Below are 23,740 nucleotides of genomic sequence, written 5' to 3'. Positions count from 1 at the left end.
ATTTGAGTTCCTAGAAAGTCTCGAATCCCTTTTGCACATACCAAACATATGCCTTCCCATTAACACCTGATGAATCATTTGGAAATACTCCTTCCCCTGCATTCCTACAACATTTCTGTATACCATACTTACAACTCTTCCCAACCTAGCCTGGTATTTAAGTGATCTGAGTGCATATCTGGTTATTCTTCTCTAACTTCTTTGAACTGGAGGGGTCAGTACCTGCTTGCGGACTTCCAGTTAAACATAGTAGACTGAAAACAAATATTTCCTTGCCACCTGCTAAAACCCTTGGTGTGATTTCCTTTTCAACTCTGCTCGAGAATGAGAGAAGACCAGTATTAGTATAAGTGCTGTCCCCCATCGATAGTTACTTGCCCCAGAGGAGACCATCATGCCCTTTTAGAGAAACATTCCATTTGAGGAAAGCAAATTGCTTGGCATCATTGGCTCATCATTGATTTCCAAGAAAACTGGGTAGGCAGTAGATTTCTGTGGTCTGGAAAAGCACGGCTGGCTCGCTGGCTGACTCAACGGAGACAGCATTCAGACTGTTCTGTTCTAAATCTTTATAGAAAGTGGGTCGCCTGGGGGGCTCAGTCAGTTAAGTGTCTGACTTTGGCGCAGGTCTCATGGTTCATGGTTCAAGCCCCACATCGGGCTCTGTGCTGACCACTCAGAGCCTAGAGCCTGCTTCGGATTCTGTGTCTCCCTCTGTCTCTGCTCCTCCCCCACTCGTGCCCTGTCTCTCTCTCAAAAATAAACATTTTTTAAAAATGAAAAACAAATTAAATCTTTAGAGAGTATTTACCCAGTAAACAATTATGTATCATTTGCCCACGGGTTGGTTTTGTTTTTCCCTTTGCCATTCTGAATGCCTTCCTTGTAGAAGCACCTGTTGTTGACCGTGAGCAGCACTGTCTTGAGAAGAACAGCATCAGTGCGTGGAGGCGCATTTCCAAACTCTTATTCAAGTCTTTGCTCACCAGTGGTCTTGCTGCTTCTTGTCACTTCAGGCTCGGATTCTTGGCCTCTGGTTGACTTGCTTGGCCTTCCTTCCATCATTAGAGCACTACAAGTTCACAGGCTACTAACTGTGTTAATATCAAGATGCCATTATTTTTCTTTATCTTTCTGCGGCTTACTGGAGCTCCTGTCTCCTTGGCAGTGAAGAGAGAGCTGGTGAGTCATTCCATTGCTCCTGCACTTATGAAGGATGTTCAGACTTCCACAGGAGCTTTGAAATGAAACCAAGAAATTTCCTGCCCAGTGAGATGCTCTGGTCCCTCTGTTTCCTCCAGTATTCCGGACTCACAGAAAAGAAACAGGCAGACCAGGAAGGGAGGAAATGGGCTGGTGGGCAGAGGTGAATGGTCCCAGCGGTCACAGGACATGATTTCTTACCAGCTTTCAACTTCTACACAAAATCCACCTACAGGCGTTTGGTTATGTTCTCTAGTTTCTGTTTTCTTCATCCTTTGCAAGCTGTAAGGCCTCTGCAAGGGCTTCATTTCACCAGAGAGCCTCTCTGAGTTTGTAAGTTCTGACTGATCTGAAACTGACTTTTCCAATCTGTTTAGGCTTTTTGGCACTTCGGGGATGTGTCCCCGACTGTGCCTAAAGAAGCCACCAGCCTTTCCACTCTTTGCCCAACACTTTTTCTTCACCAGCAGGGTCATTTGGGGGCTTCAGGTGGCACCAGGTGCAGCCATGAGGCTCATGGTTGGCGCAAGTGCTGGCAGAGCCTGTTAATTAGCACATGAGCACCCCAATGCTCCATTAGCCAGGCCAGGCATTCGGAACCTTCCCCTCCCGTGGGCCCCTTCCTCCTAATGAGAGCTGGAAGAAGGGCCCTCACAAAACACTGCCTCAGAATAATATTCCGCTTTGTCCCCACCAGTAACCAGGGCTGACAGGATCACTCTGTCCATTTCTCTTCTAATTAGCACAATTCCAGCATAGCCTGAGCCAGCAAATGGAGAAAAGCGATCAAAAGCGATCGGACAACCGTACCGAATCACAAACACAAAGAGGGCCATTCCCTGTAATTAGGTGAGACAATTCCTTAGTCTTTTCTCGGCTGGAGTTTGCCGCTAAGACTCATGCTGTTTGGGTCCCAGCAACACAAGTTACATGTCTCCCTGGGACACTAATAAGCCCCAAATTGTCTTCCGCTTCACACAACTCTAACCAGAGGACAGATGCCAGGGGGAGGGGGGGACATACTGAGAGGACAGGGTGTCTAAACAACTAAGCAGCTGCTGCAATGTCTCCCCGACTCCAAAAGGCAGACGCTGGGGTTGTGGGCAGAGAGGGAAGAGGACATTGGTTTGAGAGAACTGCTCCGGGTGCAGCCTGGTCCCATCCCCTGGGCTGTCTGTAAGTGCTGAGAATTCCAGAACCTCTGGAGAGACCCACCCTCTGCTACCTGCCTCGCCCTGTTCAGTTGCCACCTCTTGCCTGTTGTTCCCTTTTGGTCTCACCCCCACATGTCCCCGCTGGTGGCATCATGGGCAGCTATAACTGGCACCATCCTGGCCCTGCATTGCAGGCCTATACACCATAGTCCACGATCTCAAGGCTGGTCAATGTGCGCCACCCGCATGTGAATTCTGCTCTCAAAAAGCTCAGGACCTGGAAAGGTCCCTCACTTCCAGCACCCATCGCCTCCACGTCTTTGGCTCTTCCGTGGCCCTGCTTTCTATCCCGTTCTCTCTCCTGGAAGATCCCTGTTTTTTAAAACAGAAAAGTGGCTCATCAGCTGCCAGGGCAAGAAGCCACAACTGGCCACACTCCATGTGGCTCAGAGGCTGGCCACTTAAGAAACAGAAATTGCTCCCCCAGGACTGCAACCCATTACGGGGATTACGAGGGGCGATACAGCCATGAACTTGGTCATAGCCAGGGACAAAGGAATGCAGGGGAGAGTGGCAGTTTGGAATCTCAATTAAACTCAAGCTCTGAGCTGAGTTGGACTCACACATATTTTCATCTTATCCTGCTCTCTGCTTTCTGTTTTGACCTACACTCGAAGCTTCTGAAAGTGACCTCTAATACCAGAAAACAATGATCTAGAATCCAGGGAGCCAGAAAGCTCAAGCAATCAGAGTTCCTTTGTTTTTCCATCTTCCGTGTCTGAGACACACAGAGGTAACCATAAGATTTGACTTTTTAAGTAACTTTTGGGAGATGTCAAAGAATCTGATAACAAATTTGTTCAGTCTCTTTCAATTTAGTTGGTTATAAACAGAGCTTAGAATAGTACCTGGCACATAAGTGCTTAGTAAGAATTTGTGGGAAGTATGAACTCACCAGGTTACTCCGTGTTCATAAACTTGTTAGTCTAAGGTAAGAGGTTGGATCTTGAGAAAGAGGCAGGGTGTGGTCATGCAAGTCACTTCTCTCTGTGCCACAGTGTCCTTGGGACCTTTTCTACTTTAAAGAGGCAGGCAAGCATTATGCTTAAGAGCAAACACCCCAATGTCAAACTGCCTGGGTCCCAATCCTGTTTTTGCCATCTACTAGCCATGTGACCATGAATAAATTGCCTAATCTCTGTGCCTTAGTTTACCCATTTATGGACTGGGTCCAACAATAACCGCTAACTCCTAGGGTCATTGTAGAGATGAAATTAGTATTTAGAAGTGTTTAGAACACTATGTAGCCCTACTTTACCCATTCTATAAGAGCTTGATGGATAGATCTTTAAAACTGGATTCATGGGCACCTGGGTGGCTCAGTCGCGTGAGCGTCCGACTTTGGCTAAGGTCATGATTTCACGGTTCATGGGTTCAAGCCCCTCATCGGGCTCTGTACTGACAGCCAGCTCAGAGCCTGGAGCCTGCTTCGGATTCTGTGTCTCCCTCTCTCTCTGTCCCTCTCCTGTTCACGCTCTGTCTCTCTCTGTCTCTCAAAAATAAATAAATAGAAAAAAAATTTTAATAAATAAAATAAAACTGGATTCAGTATATTATTTAATTATTTTATTATACTCACATTTGTTAAAAATTGGTAATTCTTACTGGGAAAATACAGTAATTTTTGGTTATGTTGAATAATTGAAATAGGCTAAGCAGAGAACCCATTTCTCTCACTCTTCAGGAGGGCTGACAGTTCACCAAATACTCTTGCCCCCATCCTTCCACCCCCGAGGCAGCCGGTGCTGGCACGGACACGCAACAAATTCTGCTGTTGACCCTGCAGACGGTGGCATGGAGGTGAACAAGGGAAGGAAAGGTGTTCTGTGTGACAGTGGCAGGATTCTGAGCTGATACTGAGCTCAGCAGCCTCAGCTCATTGTGCTTCACTAGTCTTGATGGTCCTAACGTTTTCTGAGCATCCAGACTATTCCAGTTACTACACAGGAATGCTCTTCCCTGTCTTGCTGTGTCCCCCTCCCCTTTGCATCCCACCCTACCTCAACCCCTCCATCCTTCTTTCAGATGCTACTTTCCCAGAGCTAAGCAGGGTTCACATGGGCCTGGGCCCCCCCCTCCCCCTCCCCCAAGGGCCCCCCTCCCCCTCCCCCCAGCAGCCTCCTCTAGGCCTTGCCTCTTTGGGAGCCCATGGAGAGCAATCAGCCTGGCCTGACTCTGCAGCCTGGGGCCTCAGGGTCAAGCAGGGCTGAAGGTCACATCTCAGGCCCTTCCCGGATGCAGCCAAGCCCCAGGAGCCAAGCCGCCTGAGCCAGCCGCTTCACACAAAGGAGCAGCTGAGAAGAGTCAGGTTGGAAAAGTCAGTGACTTTAGGCTGAGTGGAAATGAGAAGCATTGGCTGCGGCCACCATCAAAGCCCTGGGCAGGGCCACGAGTGGTCAGAACCATGAATGGCCTCTGAGGAATGGGGTGGCTCATGGGAAAGCAAGCGCCCCAGAACTTCTCCTTGGCCTCCTGCTCCCCTCCATTTGTCTCTGCCGGCACTGCCTCTACCTTCTTACAGGCTGACGCAATCCCTTGCTTTTCTCACAGTGCCACTTACCCCAAGCCAACTGACCCAAAGGTCCTTTGTATCTCAAGCTACCAATTAAATTATGGTCCATTCACATAGGGAACTCTTCTGCAGCCAGTTAGTAGGTTTGGAAAAAGGTTATAATTTCATGGAAGAAAGGGTTTGTCATAAGGGTAAGCGAAAATAGCAAGATGTAAAATTATAAATGTGACGTGAAGTCCAATATGGTGGGCGAGGGGATGGGATGGGAATAGAGCAAGGTGTTAACAGTACTCGCTGCCTGATTGGAGGATTGTGGGTAATTCGGGTTTTTTTTTTTCTACATCTTCCAAATTCTCTACAGAAGCATGTGTTGTGTATATAATATAGGAAGGGAACCCTCTGGAGCTGAGGATAGAGGGCTTCAAATGCCCTGCCTATCAGCCCAGCCTATTAACATGCACATATGCCTGCATACACACAGAGCTCACCAAGGACAGTTGTTTATAGTAATGAAGTTTGTTCTTGTGTACAAAAACGTCTATCAACCTGTAAACCTCGAAGTATTTACTGAGCACTTACTAAGCATCCAGCCCTGCCCTAGACCCTCCTCACACCCCACAGAGCCTTGGCTCAGGAACAGAAAAAGTGTTCTCTCAGTACATGTTCAGTGCTGCAAAATAGCTCTTTTTCCTCAGCTCACCCACACACAGAAAAATATATCTCACCAAATTTTGCTGCAGACTCTTGAGGGTGAATTTCCCCAGCTCTGGGACATGTCAAACGTTATTTCAGACGAGGCGCTTGTGAGAGTTTCCTTCACTGCTTTCTTCCTGCTCGTTTTCCTCTTCCCAACTGGGAGAGAAGGGGGAAAAAAGAGGAACTAGGAGTCAGGAGTAGGCATGAGACAGGGCGCTCTGCAAAGAGACTCCTCTATTTTCATCCCAGACAGTCCGGCAGAGAGGCGCGGCACCCTCAGGAAGGAAAGTGAAGTGTCTTCTGTGCAAGTTGGGGTCTGAGGGACACAAGGAGTGTGTGGGTGGCAGTTGTCACCTTTATTGGGAACAAGTGTGTATATGGTCAGTTTCCCTGCAAGATGGGAAGCAGAGCCATGGAACAGTGAGAAAGAAGAGATAGAAGCGTAAGAGCGAGTGACGGGAAAATCATGCAGAAGAGTGAACTTGGTCCTCAAGAAACGGCTTGTCCACCCTGGGCCCTGGCACCTGGAATACACAGACCCAGACATCCGATTCGGACTCAGAGGCCCTTTAGGAGGCGTGCTCTTCATTTTCCTTCAACAGAAACAGATGTCATGATGAGTAAGAAAAATTCTGTGCCTGAGACACTGCCTCCTCCTCCAGGTTCCCCGGGTCCATCCTGTTTCCCAGAGAGGTGCTCCCTTCTGCCCACTTCAGGATAGCAGAACAAAGGGAAGGTATCAGCCACACACAGCCCTGAATCCTGCCTGACCGTTAGGGGCTTCCCGCCTCCAGAGCTGGGGCGGCCAGATCTGGTCTGCCCTCCGAAGGAGAGAGGAACATGCCAGAACAGACAGCCGAAGCAGTTGTTACAACGTGAGGATTGCAGGGCAAGGCGACACCTCACAACATCACCAAAGATTGATGCAAATTGGTTTGGTTCTGACCCTGTCACGCCAGGAAGGATAATGATTCCAGCGGCGCGGGGGCACGGGAGGGGGCACGTGGTGGGGGCCGTGAGGATTGGTGTCTCACTCCGCATCTTCATTAATGATCTGAAAGACAGGGGTAAACAGCATGCTAATGAAACCTGCGGATGATTGGTGTTCCAAACCCCAGAGAGGACAGAGAAATAGCACGGCAAGACCCAGAGAGCTTAGAAATATGGGCAGGAGATTGTCAAATGAGGTTCGTCCTAGGAAAATGAAAGCCAACATGTCAGGAAGGAATGATGAAGGTGCCTCTGGGTGGGGGGCCGCAAACCTGGAAAGCAGAGATGGGTGGGGGGCAGGAGGAGGATTGAAGGGATGAGGTCTGGGGTATCCTGGGGGAGAGAGCGGAGCTGGCCTTGAGGACCCAGGGGACAGAGACCCTTGTACATGCCTGGCAGGACTGACTGTAGCAAGAAGACCTGAGCTGGGCTTTGGGGCCACGCAGGTTGCTGTGGCCCAGTGGCCTACTACAAGTTGTGCTTGTTTGCACTCAAGTCATTGAGGCTAAACATGGCATTTTGACCTGAATTACTAAAATGAAACAAGCCAAAACACATTTTTTTAAATGTTGCCCCAAATTATTGGGAATAGTTTATTCAAGAGTAGGGGAGGGGTGCTTGGCCAGCTCAGTCGGTGGAACAAGTGACTCTCGATTTTGGGGTTGTGAGTTTGAGCCCCACATCAGGTGTAGAGATTATAAATAAACTTTTTTTTCTTTTTTTATACAAAGACTTTTCTTTTCCTTTTAAAAAAAAATTTTTTTTAAACATTTATTGTTGTTTGAGAGACAGAAGGAGACAAAGCGTGAGTGAGGAAGGGAGACAGAACCTGAAGCGGGCTCCAGGCTCTGAGCTGTCAGCACAGAGCCTGACGTGGGGCTCGAACCCATGAACTGTGAGATCATGACCTGAGCCGAAGTTAGACGCCCGACCGACTGAGCCACCCAGGCGCCCCATAAATAAACTTTAAAAAAAAAAAAGCAGGTGGGAAGAGAAAAAATATTCCCATCCTCAGTAGTTTCCCATTCAATAACATTGTTTGGAGGTATGACTCATTTACAAGGATTAAGTGTACAAATAGGAAGTGAACAGCTCCGTGAATTTTTTAAGCAAATCACTTGACCTTACCAAGCCCTGATTTCCTCATCCAAAATGGGTATAATAGCAGTACATAGCTCAGAGTTGTATTGTGAGGATTAAATGAGATAGACTATGTAAGGCCTCCAGGACATGGTGTACACTCAGATGTGCATGATTATTGTGCCTGTTTATTATCCTCTAATTTTATTCTTTACACTTTACTCTTAACTCTCACCAAGTAAATTATAAACTTCTTGAAGTCAGAGACTCTCCTAAAATTCTTTTTCAGGGCACAGATGCTTAATAAATCCTTGTTTGATGGATATGCTAGAATTCCCTTTTAATACAAACAATTTTGTTCTTACCCTACTTGGAGCTACTTTCAATGAAATCTTTCTTTAAAATGAAACAAAATCAAGAAAGAAAGAAACAAACCCAAGTAAAAATCACAGAGGTTCCTGAGACAGAACTTTTCTGATGAAATTGTGCTAACAACATATGCATCTTTGGATGAAATCTTAAGGATTTAAGATTAATGTTTGGATGATTTTTTAAAAAATTTTTTTTCATTTATTTTTGAGAGAAAAAGAGAAAGAGAGAGAGACAGCATGAGCAGGGGAGGGGCAGAGAGAGAGGGAGACACAGAATCCAAAGACAGGCTCCAGGCTCCGCACTAGCCGTCAGCACAGAGCCTGACGTGGGGCTTGAACCCACGAACCGTGAGATCATGACCTGAGCTAAAGTCAGACACTTAACTAACTGAGCCACCCAGGCACCCTTGGATGACTTCTTAAGGAAACCAAAGGAACCTGACTTTTGAGTCCAATCCAGGTCTGAATTAGGGTGATTCACCATCCAGTTTTCTTGGGACTTGGGGGTTTCCCAGGGGAAGCGAGAGTCCTGGTAATGGGGACAGTTCGTCACTCTAGTTTCCATCCAAGCTCTGCTACTTAATAGTTTTCTGGCCTCACATAGGATTGTTGAACTTGGTTTTTTCTCAAGTTAAGGGGGTTGTTGGAAAGATCAAATGAGAAACTGATAGTTTAGCAATGTGTTTGACACATAATAAATGCTCTGTAAATGTTGACATAAACTGTCAGATTCCATGTGAGTAACGTTTGAAAACAGGCACAACTCGCTTATGACAACAGAAATCAGAATAGTGGTTACCCTGGCCAAGGGACGATCTGAACTTGAGGGGGATTTCTGCAGGGCTAGAAATGTTCAAGGGGCATATGCTGAGCTTTATCATCTCTGGGAAGTAAACATGATATTTGGGTTACCAAAAGCATTTTTCTTTACTCTGTTGGTCATGTAAATAAAGGCAGAAAGAGAGAGAACTTAAAAGAAATTTACTTTTCGTGGGGTGAATTAAAATAAGTAAACAGGAATCTGCTGAGAACTTGAGTTGTTCTTGCTTCTTCCTTATACATGCTCCAAATTCCAAAACAGAAGCTTCCATTTTCCCATGTTCATCTGTTCTCTCAGCCTCCGTTCATGTAGCACACTTTTGACATCTTTGTCCTATGGCCTTGATTTAAGAACCATGTGGTGCTTCTTTGCCTGCCTCTCTCCCTGACTCATTCTTTTCTAATAGGAGCTACTCTCCCCCTCTACAGCCAGTGGGGGCATAGAGTTCCCCAAAGAGGACTCTCAAAGCTGACTCCCCACCCCTACTTTAAGCCTCAATGCCGGGAATGTGGAGTCACCAAGTCCATTAACTTTGGAGAATACACAATCTTTGTTCATTCCACTTCTGGGTGTATACCAAACAGAAATGAGTGCTGGCATCCACCAAAAGACATGTGCAGGCATGTTGATAGAAACTTTATTCATGTGAGTCAAAAATTGGCAAAACCCCAAATGTCCACCAAGAGAATATTTATACAATGGAATGCCAATCAGCAATAGAACACAAACTACTTCACACTGTAACATGGATGAACCTCGCAAACAAGAATGAGGAGAGAATTGAGGCGGGCACAGAAGTGCATACCTGTACAATTCTAGAATGGGTAAAACTAATCCAGGTGGTAGTGGTCAGGATAGTGGTTACTTGGGGGTATTGACTGGGAAGGGGCACCAGGAGCCTCCTGGGGTGCAGGAAATAGTCTCAGTCTTGACTGGAGTAGGGGTTGCACAGGACTATATGCATGTGAGTGTGTGATAAACATTCATCAGGCTTTGCATCTAACAGTTGTATGCTTTACTGTGTGTAAATTGCCTGGGTTAAAACAAGTGAATATAGGATCCTAAGCCTCTAAAAGGAAATTTAAGAAAAGCTATCATAACCCTCATAGAGCTGACTGGGGCAATAATACAGGAGAAACTAAGGGATCTCAGACTCATTTGGCTTCCAAGCTATGGAGTCAGAAGGAAGGATAGAGAATGTTCACCATGTTCCTTTGGCAACTACTTTCCATGCTCCACCAGCAGCTGAGCAGAAGGGCTGGGGGGCCCTGTTCTGTGCTTTCACTCTACAACCGTGGTATGGGGGAGAGCTGAGAGCCAAACTCCCAGGGTGCTAGAAACTCTGATGCTTGCGCTGTCTTGTGAGGGAGGCTCATTCTCTATCTGCCCCTCCCCTATGAATTCAGTCCTGAGACTGCAGGCTGCTTGAAGGCCAGGACTTGTTCTGTGCTTCCCTTTTGCTCCAGAGCCTGACACTTCATAGGTACTCAGTGCACAGTTGGCAAACGGATGCCTAGATCAATGGCCTCCAGTCACCTACAGCTTCTTCCCAGCTGGAGCTGACTACTGATCTCAAAGCCACTGATGTGCCTTTTGACTCCAGGGTCATTTAGGTGATCTATCTTAAAAGAACTGGTATTCTAGGTGAGATACTAGCATCTCTGACTTGCTTCTGTCCAATGCAATTCTGGTTCTACTAGAAAAGACCTTCAGTTTTCTCTATAACTAAGTTTCCCAGAACCATTCTAAGGTTCCAGCACCACCTGCTCCCAGCAAAGAAGTTGTGTGCACACTGGAGATAAGTCATGAGTTTGTCATTCCTTAGACAGAGGCTAGGACAGCTGGGTTGTGTAGTCCCTTGAAGAGATTTCTGTGCTATCCAAATAGGTAGCCATTAGCCACATATAAATAAAATTTAAAATTCAGTCCATTACACTATTCCAGTGCCCAGGAGCCACATGTAGCTATCGACCACCATACTAGACGACATACATTTTCACCATCATAGAAAGCCTGTTGGACAACATTGATTCCAAATGATCTTCAAACCCTTTTGAAACCTTTGGAAGAGAGGAGAAAGGAACTGAGTAGGATTGGACCCCTACCCCAAGTTCAACCAGCGCCACTCTGCCTTATGAGTTTAGATTTCAAGTTAGATTTCATTTGGGGGGATAAAAAGCTCTATTGCTTTTTAATTTTACAGTGTTTTTTGAAAAGACAACAAATATAAACCATATTTAAAATAAGCATATTGTGAAAAACACATCTCCCCATTTCCTGACTCTCAGGTCACTAGTTACCAGCTTGCGGGAGCCACACCCCATCCTACATCTTGCTTTTTCTTCCCTCTTCATTTATCTTGGATCTTGTTCATATTGTCATACAGATTTCACAGCAGCATACTATCCCACTGTATGGATATACCATAATTTATTTAGCCAGTCCCTATGGTGGGCATTGTGGTTGTTTCTGGTCTTTTGCTATTACAAACAACAGCTGTGATGAACAAACATCTTTGTATGCAACTCACTATGCATATACAAATATATCTGTGGAATATGTTACTAGGGAGGGCATTGCTGGATCAAAGGTCACATGTATTTTTATTTTAATATATTATGTTCAATATATGCAGTTTAATATACATTGCTGAAATGTCCCCCTAAAGTGGTTGTAACAGTGGGCTCTCTCCCCCGCGTCCTCAGCAATGCTGTTAGCAGGCATGCAGGCTTCCTGCACAGTAACAATGACTCCTCTTCGGAGAGGGCTTCCATTGTCTCCCTACAATCCATGCCACCCTCCACCTTCTCTTCTTGTCACTCCTGCCTGCTACCATGAGTGGTTAACATTTATTTGAGCATTCAGCAGACTCCTAGGTCCTGGTCTAAATCCTTTACTTCAATGTCTGGAGTACTCTTCACAATAATCTCATGAGGTGTAGGAACTATTAGTATTTCCATTTTATAGAGGAGAAGCCTGAGGCTTGGAGGTTCACTAAGTCGTGGTCACCTAGCTGGTTAGTAGCAGAGCTGGGATTCAACACCAGGTCCATCTCACTTCAAAGCCTATGCATATTGCCAGTAGCCTTCCCTACACACCTTCCTGCCTTTGCCCCTTCTCTCTGCATGGACATCGGTGTGCCCTACATTAATAACCACATTTATAGCCCCATTAATAGTCAGTGCCTTTGCCCCATGCCATGAGCCCTCCATTGCTGCTCACCCCCTCCTTCCTAGGGTCAGGGCACACACCTCCTCCTTTGCTGCCTCAGTTTCCTCTATTCTTGGCCTTGGGACTGCTCCACCTGAATGGCTGGCTCTGCCCAGCCTTCCCCCAGGTGATCACCTTTGCCCACAGGGTTGAGGAGGGAGAAAGCAACGGCTTCCGTCACCTGACCCTACTCAGCCAATTCGTGAAGACAAGATGTCAAGTTAATGAGCCTGTGGGCCTCTAATTAGCTGTCAATTACCTCAAATTAATCAACTCCTCGCCTAATTAAGCATTATCGGCAGGTGGGCACAAAGCAGACCATTGTGTGGGAGCCATGAGAAAAGCTGGGCTGGCAAACTTGGTTAGGATCAGCGCTATGCACTGCGCCCGCCTCCCCACCGCTCTCAGCAACCCTCCTGTCCCAGAGGCACTGGGGCCCTCTGCCCACCATGGTCCCCACACCCTGGGGACCCCCTGGACCTCTGGGCAACTGGGTGGACTGCACCTCACAAGAGAGAGGTGCAAAGCTGGGAGGCAGGTGGGACAGCTGAAGTGAGACGGGAAATTGCGGCCAAGCAGAGGAAGGCCATGGCCAAGGGGAGGGCTTCAAGACGCTCCTGGCACTTGTTAGATAGAGCTGGGGTGGGAGCTGCACTCAGAGCAGGACAGAGTGGAGACCAGGTTGTGGCTGGAAGTTCAGGCCTGTGTGGGCAGGCAGACTGGCTTCCTTAACCTGGCCCTGCCACTCCTGAACTCTGTGACCCCAGGAAGTGACTTCCCTTCCTTGATTCACGGTTTCCGTCTCTGAAAATAATGAGAATAATTTTTAAAGACACCTTATTGGATCCTTGTGAGGATCACACCTGTGCAGCATGCCTGCCATGTGGTAAGTGTTCAATGGATTTTACTAGTGACTAAAGGAGGTAGTTGGGTACCTCATCAGAGAAGCACTCAAACTATATATGTCCCCAGGTTCTGCAGGACACTCCTGAAGAATGTGAGTGGACTGCCTAGAATGTGCTGGGTGCTGGAAGCTGGGGTGTCCTGGCTACAACCTCCTCTCCACCCCTCCTCCTGTCCCAGCACCTTTGAGGGTGCATATGAAGAGCCCTAGGTGCCTTATGAGGTGCTTACCAGATGAGGTAACCACAGGTCTCTAGTGACCAAGAAGAAGAGAGCAAATGAGGGCTCCTCCCTCCTTGGGTCTTGGGGCTGCAGAGCCTAGAGAAGAGGAAGTCTCCTAGCAGCCCCTACGCACTGAGTTCATGCCCCTGACCATGGCCCTAGAGGCTGAATAGGGTGCCCACTCTGCTTAGCACAGAGTAAGATGGGGGAGGGCACCAGCTGGGCAGATGTGAGCCTCCACTGATGGTCCAGGGCCACCATACCCATCCAGTTCTGCCCCCTCATTCCACTCCAATCATCCCTTGAAATCAATCCACCAGATTTCTCAGCTGCACCTCCCATCTTGACCCTGGCACAGGACACCCCCTGCTTCTTGGGGCAGCAGGGGTCTTCGGCTTTGCCTCTGAACTTGCGAACATCTTCCCCCTCCCTGGTTAAATCACTCAGTCATTTAGCAAACATTTATCGTGCCTACTAATTAAAGCTTGCAGCGTAAAGGGAAGATAGTTGGCTGGCCACTTACAAATCAGAAATGCACGCTCTGGAGATGTGAGCAACAGAGAGGAGCTGGCATTTATTAAGTATCTATTGTATGCTGGTGGGAGTGGCAAAGCCAGATGTGGGTGCCTGTCCTTCTGAATCCTATCCACCTCAAGCGATCAGGACTCTGCCCAGGGGTGGGGATGGGAACGAGGAGGTGGTCAGGCAGATGCTACCCCCACCTGGGCCTGGGCAGGTGAGGCCTCTGATGGAAAGGGAAGTTTGAAAGAGGCAATGTAATCCAGACAGAGGGACCAGCAATTGTGAAGGCCCAGAGGCATGCAAAGGGCATGAACATTGAGGAAATAGAGAATATTTCCTGAGTACACTACGGGAACTGCAGTAAATGTTCACTGCCCAGTGAGCAAGAGCAGGGTCTCAAAAGGACCTTTCCAGTAGGCCAGTTGGGGAACCTCTGGAAGACTTGCCTAAATGCTGACCTCTCTTAGGGGAGCTGGATTCCATGGGGACTGAATCCATAATTTAACCAAATAAGGCTGCTTGAGTGGGTCTCCAGAAAGAGAGGGAGGGATCTGGAGGAGTGGGGCCTTCCTAAAACCCAGGAAATCACGTCATTCTGTAGTCTGCCTCCCAGGAGAAAGGCCGGCTTCTTTATTTTGTGCCCCCAAGCACCTAATCTGGTGCAAGGCTGGTGAAATACTTGTGGAATGTAATTTGTTTCTCCCTGTTTCATACTGCCAGGTACAGGGATGCAGGAGCTTGTGCTAAGCCCAGACATATTTATCCCTCTGGAAATTTCGGAGTTGAGACTCCTCCACCTGGGCTTGAGTCGGGGGGATGTTGGCCTGGGAGCCGAGGTGCAGCCATGGGGAGGAGGAGGTTAGGCAGCCCGGCTGCAGGGACTGGAGGCAGCGGCACCTGAGAGAGATGCAGTCCTGTCTTTCTAGAACCATCCTATCCCAGATCCCACAAGGCCCCCACATCCTTGTGGTCCTTTCTTACTTAAGTAAGTCTGTGCATCTGTACTTGGACCTTCCCCAGATTCCTCCACCCCAATGCACCTGACACCCACCTGACACACACTGGCCTGAACAGCCAGAGGAGTCCCAGCCCAAGGGTAGAAAGGCATTTTACAGACCAGCCTGATGGACCAGCTCCAGCCAATGGAGCTGCAGAGGCACCCAACTCGGGGGGGGGGGGCACCCTCACAGATCTGGGGCTGGATTTTATTATCCCAACAGTACAGAGCCCAGTGAAAGTCTCGATGACTGTACTATACCTGTGTGTACTGTTACATTTACTGTTTGTGTTTGTCAAGATAGATAATGCATACACACAGTTTTTATTTATTTTTTACCTCTTAAAAGATTTTAAGTAATCTCCAAATCCAACGTGGGATTTGCACTCACAACCCCAAGACCAAGAATTGCATGCTCCATCAACTGAGCCAGCCAGATGCCCCACATACTTAGGTTTTAAAACCAAATTAGGGATGCCTGGGTGGCTCAGTCGGTTGAGTGTCCGGGTTTGGCTCACGTCATGGGTTTGTGGGTTTGATCCCTGCGTCGGGCTCTGTGCTGACAGCTAGCTCAAACCCTGGAGCCTGTCTTCAGATTCCATGTCTCCCTTTCTCTCTGACCCTCCCCTGTTCATGCTGTCTCTCTCTTTCTCTCTCTCTCAAAAATAAATAAAAAACATAAATAAATAAAACCAAATCAATACAGGGACACATGGGTGACTCAGTCAGCGAAGCGTCCAACTTCAGCTCAGATCATGATCTCTGGTTGGTGAGATTGAGCCCCACATCGGGCTCTCTGCTCTCAGGGCACAGCCTGCTTCGGATCCTCTGTCCACCTCCTCTCTCTGCCTCTCTCCTCCCCTGCTCGAGCACGTGCTCTCTCTCTATCTCAAAAGTGAATGAATAAACATTAAAAAAAAAACCCAATAAAACCAAATTAATACAAAAGGGTGTAGAGTAAAATGTAGACTTTTCACACACTCTTGTTCTCAAGTCCTCTGATACCCTTTCCCACAATCAACCCATAACCATTCTTTCAGATACCCTTCCAGAGGTTTAAAAATAGATATAGGAACACCTGGGTAGCTCAGTCAGTTAAGCCTCCAACTCTTGATTCCCACCCAGGTCATGATCTCCCCATTCCTGAGTAGGAGCCCCAAGTCGGGCTCTGCACTAACAGTATGGAGCCTGCTCGAGATTCTCTCTCCTCTCTCTGTTCTTCCCCTCCTCTGTCTCTCAGAAATACATATTTTTAAAAAGTTAAATATATGTATTTTTTGTTTTTCACAAGTGGAAGTAAAATATACCATCCTGTATATTCCTTTTCATACTAATATCATCTTGAAAATTTTTCCAGATCAGAATATATACTAACAGCCCCATGATACCCACTGCATGAATGTGTATTTTTTTTTAATTTTTTAATGTTTTATTTTATTTTTGATACAGAGAGAGACAGAGAATGAGAGGGGGAGGGGCAGAAAGAGAAGGAGACACAGAACCAGAAGCAGGCTCCAGGCTCTGAGCTAGCTGTCAGCACAGAGCCTGACGCGGGGTTCAAACCCATGAACATGAGATCTGAGCGGAAGTTGGAGGCGCCCCCGACTGAGCCACCCAGGCGCCCCCTTTTCATTTTAAAAATTATATAAAATCATCACAGCCTGAAGGAGCCTAATGAGACCTAACCACTAAATGTCATGTGGTATTCTGTGGGTGATCGTGGAACAGAAAACAGGACTTTTAAGTAAAAACTAAGGGAGACTGAATAAAGCACAAACTTTAGTTAGCAATGTATCGATCTTAGTTCATTAACAAATACACTCATGGCAGTTGTTGATATGGGGGAGAGAAGGGGGTTGAGTATCAAACTCTGCAATCTCACAAATCTTCCATACAGTTAAAGCTGCTCCAGAAAAAATAGCGTTTACTTAAAACTAATTTTAAAACCTATATAGTTGTTGCGATGAATAAAGTATCACTTCATGTAAGAGAATTGCTGAGGGTCTAATAGTGTTGGGTCACTCTGTAGGCTCCTTAGGGAGAAGGAAAAAAACATTCCTGAGGAACTCCGGATTGTTTTACATTTTATTTTCTTGCTTTACTTTTTATTATAGATTTTTTAAAATATAGTTTATTACCAAGTTGGTTTCCATATAACACCCAGTGCTCCCTTGTTTTACATTTTAAAAGGTTGTTCGAATTGAAAAGATGGAACCACTGGCCTGGCCCCACCGTCAGTTTGCCGCGAGGAAGCGGAGGTAAGGGAATTATTCGTGCCTGGTCACAGACTGTCACCTGCGGATCCGCCGGGCCCGCGCAGCCAGCCTGGGCCAATGCTCGCGGGTACCTGGGCTTCGGGCCGGGTAAACTAGAGGTAAGACGTTCTCGGGTCAACAGGCCGGCGTGCAGCCTGAAGGAAGGTCGCTCGCACAATGGAAGTCGGGTGCTGGCGGGGAGGGGAAGCCTTTAGGACCCTCGGCGCCCCTCCCCGCGCTGTCTGGGAGGAACGGGGCCGGGGCACGCGCTCCCGGAGCCCCGCGGCCCTAGCCCGGCCTCCCCGCCGGCGCCCGGCCCTGAAGGGGCTTCCTCCCCTTCACCGCTAGAGGGAGCCGGGAGCCGCCCGCCCTTCACCGCCTCGGGCTTCGAGAGGCCCGGGCCAGGCTGGGCTGCTCCTGTCGTCAGGCCTCAGGTACCTTGAACTCCACCGAGGGGCCCTCGATGCGCCCTGTGGCCCAGCCTTCCCCTGTAAAAACCCGGCAGTGCTACTACTTCGGTTTTAAACATTAGGACACAGAGAGGCCAGCAGATGCGCTGGGGGTGGCACAGCTAAGGCTCAGCAGACCCAGTGGGTCTTATCCTTCACGCCTCAGGGGCTCTCCCTCAGGGGCTCTCAAGCATTCTCACTGTAGCCTCCTGTCTAGATGGGGAAACCGAGGCACAGGGCATTGCTAGGGTATACTGTGTGTGGGTGGCCCAGTCCATCAGAGGTAGGCAGGAGGCTAAGGCTGGGAGGCCAGTCCCCTGACAGATGATCACAGCAGGAAAGCCTGTTGGGGGCAGAGGGTGCCAGCCTGCCTTAAGGTGGGGGTGGAGGCGCTGCTAGTGACTCTCTCCTGGGGATGGGTGACAGCTGCAGCCTCCGGTGGGGAGCCAGAGGCCCCACACACTAATAACTTTCACTCACTGCCTGAAGGCTAATCCCATTATTCTGCTGGACCCTTTGGGACCACCCTCTCTAACCCTCCTTAATCCCCTGCCTCCCTCTGGGAAAGGTCCAACGCCCTACCCATGGGCCCTTGCCAGCCCCAGATACATGCAGACCTCATCAGACACCTGTGCCTACCCACCCCTGATTCCTGGGGCCCCAAGAAACTGCCCAGGGAGGTCTGGAGGTCTGGAAGTTCAACCTTCTTGACCCACCTATACCCTGTCCGCCCTGTCCCTGTCTGCCAGTTTCCAAGGCACCTTCCCAAAATGGCCTCCAGGTTTTATGAACCTCCTGTCCTTTTGTAAGCAGACTTCTATTTTAGTTTCTGTTGAAGGACTTGTCAGAAGAGAGCTTGGGTCCATGGTATTTTCATCTGTAAAGTGGAGACAGTGGCACCCACTTCATGCAGTGGGTCTGCTGTTACAGTGAGATGCTGTATAGCAAGTGTTTAGCACAGCACCAGACACAAGGAGAACACACTGAGGTGTTAGTGGCCCCGTAATTATTATCAGCAGGACGGACAGGTCAGATAACAAAGGGAATGGATTTACTCTCGATTTCCAGAAGGAAGCCTCATGGCCTGAGGCAAATGTTAGTTGGGGACAGATTGGACTCAGAGTCCACACACCGGTGATAGGAGCCACTAGGTAACCAGGTTCTTCCTCTGTTACTTTCCACGCTCCACCAACAACTGAGCATAAGAACTCAGAGGTTCTTGGAGCACCTGGGTGGCTCAGTTGGTTAAGTGTCCAACTTTGTTCAGATCATGATCTCATGGTTCATGGGTTCAAGCCCCATGTCAGGCTCTGAGCCTGCCTCAGATTCTGTCTCCAAGTCTCTCTACCCTTCCCTCACTTGTGTTGTGTCTCTCTGTCTCTAAAATAAATAAACATTAAGAAAAAACTTAAAAAAAAAAAAAAAGAACTCAGAGGTTCTTGAGCCTCAACATCCATCCCCTCAAGGTCAAGGGGTAGACTGGTAACTGAGGCTAAGAGACAGCTCCACAGGGGTGGAGCTGCAGTCAAACAGAGCTCTGCCTCTGGAATTCTCCAGGACATTTTACTGCTTCTCAGGATCCAAGTCTAATGAGGAGGACCTGATGGGTCTGGGAACTGCCCCCCAAAAAGAAGTGGGCTCCCCACCTGCCAGAAGTATTCAAAGTAATGCTGGGGGTCAATCTAACCAGGCAAGAGCCCTGAGGTCCCATGACAAGCCCCAATCCCCTCAGCATCTCCACTCACCCATTTCCAGGCAGGGCCAGGCCACTGCCCCCTCCTCAGCCTGGGCACAGGAGGGGCCCCCTTTGGCCCTCAGCCTCCCTCTCCCCTACCTTCTGCTATTCCTCATTTACATAAATTATCTCTCTCCAATTATCCATCCAGCTGTCCCAACGGTGATCTGTGAATGAATTAAAAACGGAATATAATTTAATAATGGCTGATTAGAAGGAGATTAGTTGTTATATAAAAAGGAAAAGCCAAGAGCCAGCTAGTTGCCCTTAATCTGAGCCAATACCATCGTTATTCAGGGGAGACTACCCTGGCCACCATCAGGCTAGGCAGGCCGAGGGGGCAAGCATTAGAGGAGGGCACAGGTGGGGCCAGACCACCCTAGAGAGATCAGGGCATTGGGAGCCTGAGTTTGAGTCCTATCTCAGCTGTGGGAGGATCTGAGCCAACCCTGTTATTACCCTGGGCCTCACTCCTTCCTTCCAGGTGGGCTTAAGTAGTTTCTGGGCTCCTTTCTTGCTCTAAGTTCTAGGTGCCCTCCAACCAAACACTAGGTTCTCCCAAGGCCACAGGGACAGATCCTGCCTGACCCCTGCTAGGCATAGTAACTGGGTGTTCAGGAGTTTGGTGTTCAGGCCCTGCCTCCCAGGAACACACAGGAGTTGGGGATGTAGGAAGGCATCTGCCTTCCTGGGGTAGGCGGTCAGAGAAGAGACTGAGGTTGGTTGCACCAGGAAGGTTCCATGGAGGAGATTCTGGCCAAGAGAAAGAGGAGTGAATACCCAGCAGAGCCTCTGGGCCCCCTTAACCTCAGCTGAATGACTGGGCCCAGGAGAGGGGACATGTCTCTGAGATTCTCATTCATTCTTTCACTCTCAGCTCACATGCACCTCCTCCAGGAAGCTGCTTCTGGCCTTCCCAGCCTTGGGGTCTCCACAATGCTCCCATAATGCCCTGTGCTTTCTCAGTGCACTTAGCACATCTGCATACAGGCATTCCTCTCCCAGCCTGTGAGCTCCTGGAGGACACAGACCGTGGCTTTTTCATCTCTGCATCATCAGTGTCAAGTACACAATGGTTGCTCAACAACTGAGCAACTATTGAATAAAGACGCCTCCTCCAAAAAGCCTCTGTGGTTGTCCTCATGTAGGTTTAGTGCGCCTTTCTATGCTCCCAAAACACTCTATTACTATGCCTTTAAAAACAAAGCAAGCCACTTACAGAGAAGTAACATACATAAACAAATAGTTACAAATAAAGATGGATGGACTACAGCAAAGTGGTTCAGAGGACAGGCTCAGAGTCAAACTGCCTGAGTGTGAATCCCCAGGTCCACCACTTATAATTGTATGACCTTGAGCATGTTGCTCTTCTCTCTGTGCCTCAGTTCCCTCATCTGTGAAGTGGATGTGTTTAATAACATTTCCTACCTCTTAGGGTTTTTAGGAGGATAAAACAGGTGGATGGAGGACAAGCACTTAGATCCGTGCCTGGTACGTAGTGAGTGCCGGAGAAGCACCTGTGGGAATTAATACAGCTTGTCACGCCGTGTTGTTTTCTCCTCAGCTGTGTGCTCTCTGAGGACAGGACTCTTCAGCCCTCTGCCGATAGTACTGGATGGACAGACCGGCCCATATGGCGCTATCTCTGTAGTCCCAGCTGCTGCTTTCACACCGAAGGTTCCCAAGGAGGCACACCTGTGCAGGAAGGACCGCTGGGTCTTCATCATTGATAGAGGCTTGGGGCCAGACTCAAAGTCCCCACCCTTCTTGAAGCAGCTCGAAGATTCCTAGGGGAGTGACATGCCTGTAAGAGGGATCTGACCCTCAAGACTTGGGTTTGGGCACTGGGTCCTGTATGGTCGACATCAGAGGATGTCTGCCCGGAAGGAAGGAAATAGGCACACTGACCCTGGAGGGAAGGCTGCAGAACCCTCGCGCAGCAGCTGACTCAGGTGTTTGGGGCCATCGCAGAGCAGTGGCCGAAGGGAACATGGTCTGCAGTGCTGCAGGCTGGGGACGGATGGAGCGGATGCGAGAGGAGGCTGATCTGAGAGGAGGCTGATTGCAAAACGTTTGGAGTACAAGTGTATGCACACTAAGTATTTGCTGATTGGCTAACTGAGAAGCTCCAGGATTTTTCAAACGTTCCTAATTGTAAAAACCTCGATTCTTTATGTTCAGAGAGGGGCCTGGGAATCTGTATATTTGACAAGACACGCCCCCGCCGCCCCCAGGTAAGTCTCATGGAATAGGAGGTTCCCGTTGCCTTCCCATCGCCCAGGCCTGGGAGCTGTGGTGCCCTTGCCTTCCAGCACCCCCTGAAGCACCATGATGCCCCCACTCCACACACACCCAGCCCAGGCCAGCCTCACTCACTTGTAGAGCAATCTTCCTGGAGGAGCCCAGAGCATGTCTGTCCATATTGCAGCAGGAGGCCTCCCAGGCTAGCCTGGGCTGTGGGATAATTTGATATTCAAATCCTGGCAAAGACCTGCTTCAAGTTGCTGCAAATTAAGCTGATTTTGTCCCTCCGAATGAGGGATTTGCTTCTGTGGATCAACCCTTCCCAGCACTTGATGAGGTCAGGATTAGAGCTGGAGGGACAGGGAGAAAAGCCCGAGGCGGGAGGCCTGAGGTCTGGAGAGGTGGTGGGAGGGGGAGCCCAGATCCCCGGGGGCCTCCTACAGACCCTGGAGTTCAGCAAGCTTCCCATGGTCTCAAAAAATCAGCTCTTCCCAGTGATCGCAGGGGCTCTGGGCCCCAAATGGGCTGACCTCACCCCTCATGTCCTCAGGAGAGACCAGTCCCATCCCATTCCCAAGGCCATTTGTGGAGCTCATCTAATCTTTCTAAGCACTGGTGAGGCAGGGCAGCACTGATCACCCCATTTCACTGATAAGGAAATGAAGGCTCCAAGAGGGAAGAAGAGACTCCACCAGCCACAGATAGCCTGGCCTCCACCACTGCCACCAAAGTGCTGTGTGACCTTGAGCACGAGGCCTCTCTGAGCCTCCCCAGAAGGATTATTGACAATATGCACGGTGCCAGGCACATGGCAAGCACTCCACCAAACACCGGCCAAGGTTACTACCCACAGAGTAAGCACTCCATAAATGTCGGCCAAGGTTGCTACTCAGAGCAGGGATTGGAAGCTGGTCTTCTCTGGGCCTTGTAGAGAAGTCATTCCCTGCCTTCTCCTGGAGGTCTGAGCCTGCTCCCGACTCTACCCCTCCTGACAGGACCCCCCCTCCCTGGAAGAACCTCATTTCCATCTGTTTTATCAAGGCCTGTCCTGTATCTTGCAGCCATTTCAAATTGCACCATTAAAGATTTTATGCTGGAGACGTTAAAATTAAAAAGATCTATGTGCAAAGAGTCACAACGAATTTAATCAACTTGATTTAATAGAAAACAGCAAATGGAATTTATGATGCTCCAAAAGACAAGGGAATTTTTTTTTCAACAAAAAATAATAAAAAGCACTTTGTGGAAAACAGAAAGTAGAGTGGGGTGGGGGAACTCCCCATCTGAGAGTTTATCAGAACCTAATCCGCTGTGAACAAGCCCAGTTGGGGCTGTTTGCCCACTAATCCCAGCTGCCATTAAAATATTAAAGATAAATCTAATCGTCTCTTTATCCAAAATAAGCGACTTTTGTGTGGGGAGAAAACATCTAACCCTTTGGGAGGAGAATTAGTCCTAATGCATCAAATGGAATTCGGTCCAGGCTGGGGCAAAATAGGGTTTAGAGGCAAATGAGATGGTAATAGAAATAAAACCCAGAATAACAAATTAAAAACCCTCATTTACACGAATTAAAAGGGCTCACAAAAGGGCTGGGAGCCCAGCCCTACCCTCCTCAGCCCCCTGCCCATGCCCCCCTCCCTGAGTCTCACAGGCCTAGCTTGTCACTCGCCTGCAGGCTCAGGGAGAGGACCCACGGTCTGACCTCACCCCCTCAACGTGTGCCTCACACCTTCCTGCAGCCCTCCCCAGCTGCCCTCTCCAAGCCCGAGCTGGGTTTTGGGAGGCTCTGACTGAGCCTGTAGTCAGCTCCCCACACCCCCTGCATGGGCTCCTGTCCCAGTGGTGTCTCTTGCTACACGAGGTCTTGGTTTCATTTCTTAAATTCCCTGGGCCCCTGTTTACTCCCTAAGAAAATGGGGATAATACTAGCCTCCCACTCTCTGGCCTTAACCCCTTTGCTGATTCTGGATTCAACAAGATGACATCAGGGCAGCCCCCAGCTCTGTGCCTGATCCATGGTGACCACTCAATAGTCAGTTCTGGTCAAGCTCCCCCTCCAGGCTCCCTAGGCAGCTCGAGCACTTTCAGGACCCTGGGGAAGTCAGGCCCATACCCCCAAGAGGAAGGAAAGCTAAGCAGAGGGAGGCCGAGATGGGCAGACAGAAATCATTTTGAGTAACAGGTGGGGTCACCCCCTGAGTTGTCATTCAAGAGGACTAAGGCCACCCCAGATCTTCAGGCTTCTCACTAAGCAGCCCTCTGTCCCTTAAGGTTGCCCTAGCCTTGGTCTTGTGGCTCCCTCTTCATGGTGGGA

At 48.8% G+C, this 23,740-nt stretch overlaps 1 long non-coding RNA gene across 1 annotated transcript; it reads left to right on the top strand.

Moving 5' to 3' along the window:
* The first annotated feature begins 16,951 nt into the window (after window positions 1-16,951).
* LOC115301262 lies at window positions 16,952-22,679 on the top strand. Its single transcript, XR_003913040.1, has 2 exons — window positions 16,952-17,114; window positions 20,744-22,679. It is a non-coding gene; the product is annotated as an uncharacterized LOC115301262 (long non-coding RNA).
* The last annotated feature ends 1,061 nt before the right edge of the window (window positions 22,680-23,740 follow it).

The sequence above is a fragment of the Suricata suricatta genome, chromosome 9 (assembly GCF_006229205.1).
Source record: "Suricata suricatta isolate VVHF042 chromosome 9, meerkat_22Aug2017_6uvM2_HiC, whole genome shotgun sequence".
Taxonomy (NCBI): Eukaryota; Metazoa; Chordata; class Mammalia; order Carnivora; family Herpestidae; genus Suricata; species Suricata suricatta.
Note: the sequence above shows the minus strand (reverse complement) of the source record. Positions and strands in the feature narration are given on the sequence as shown.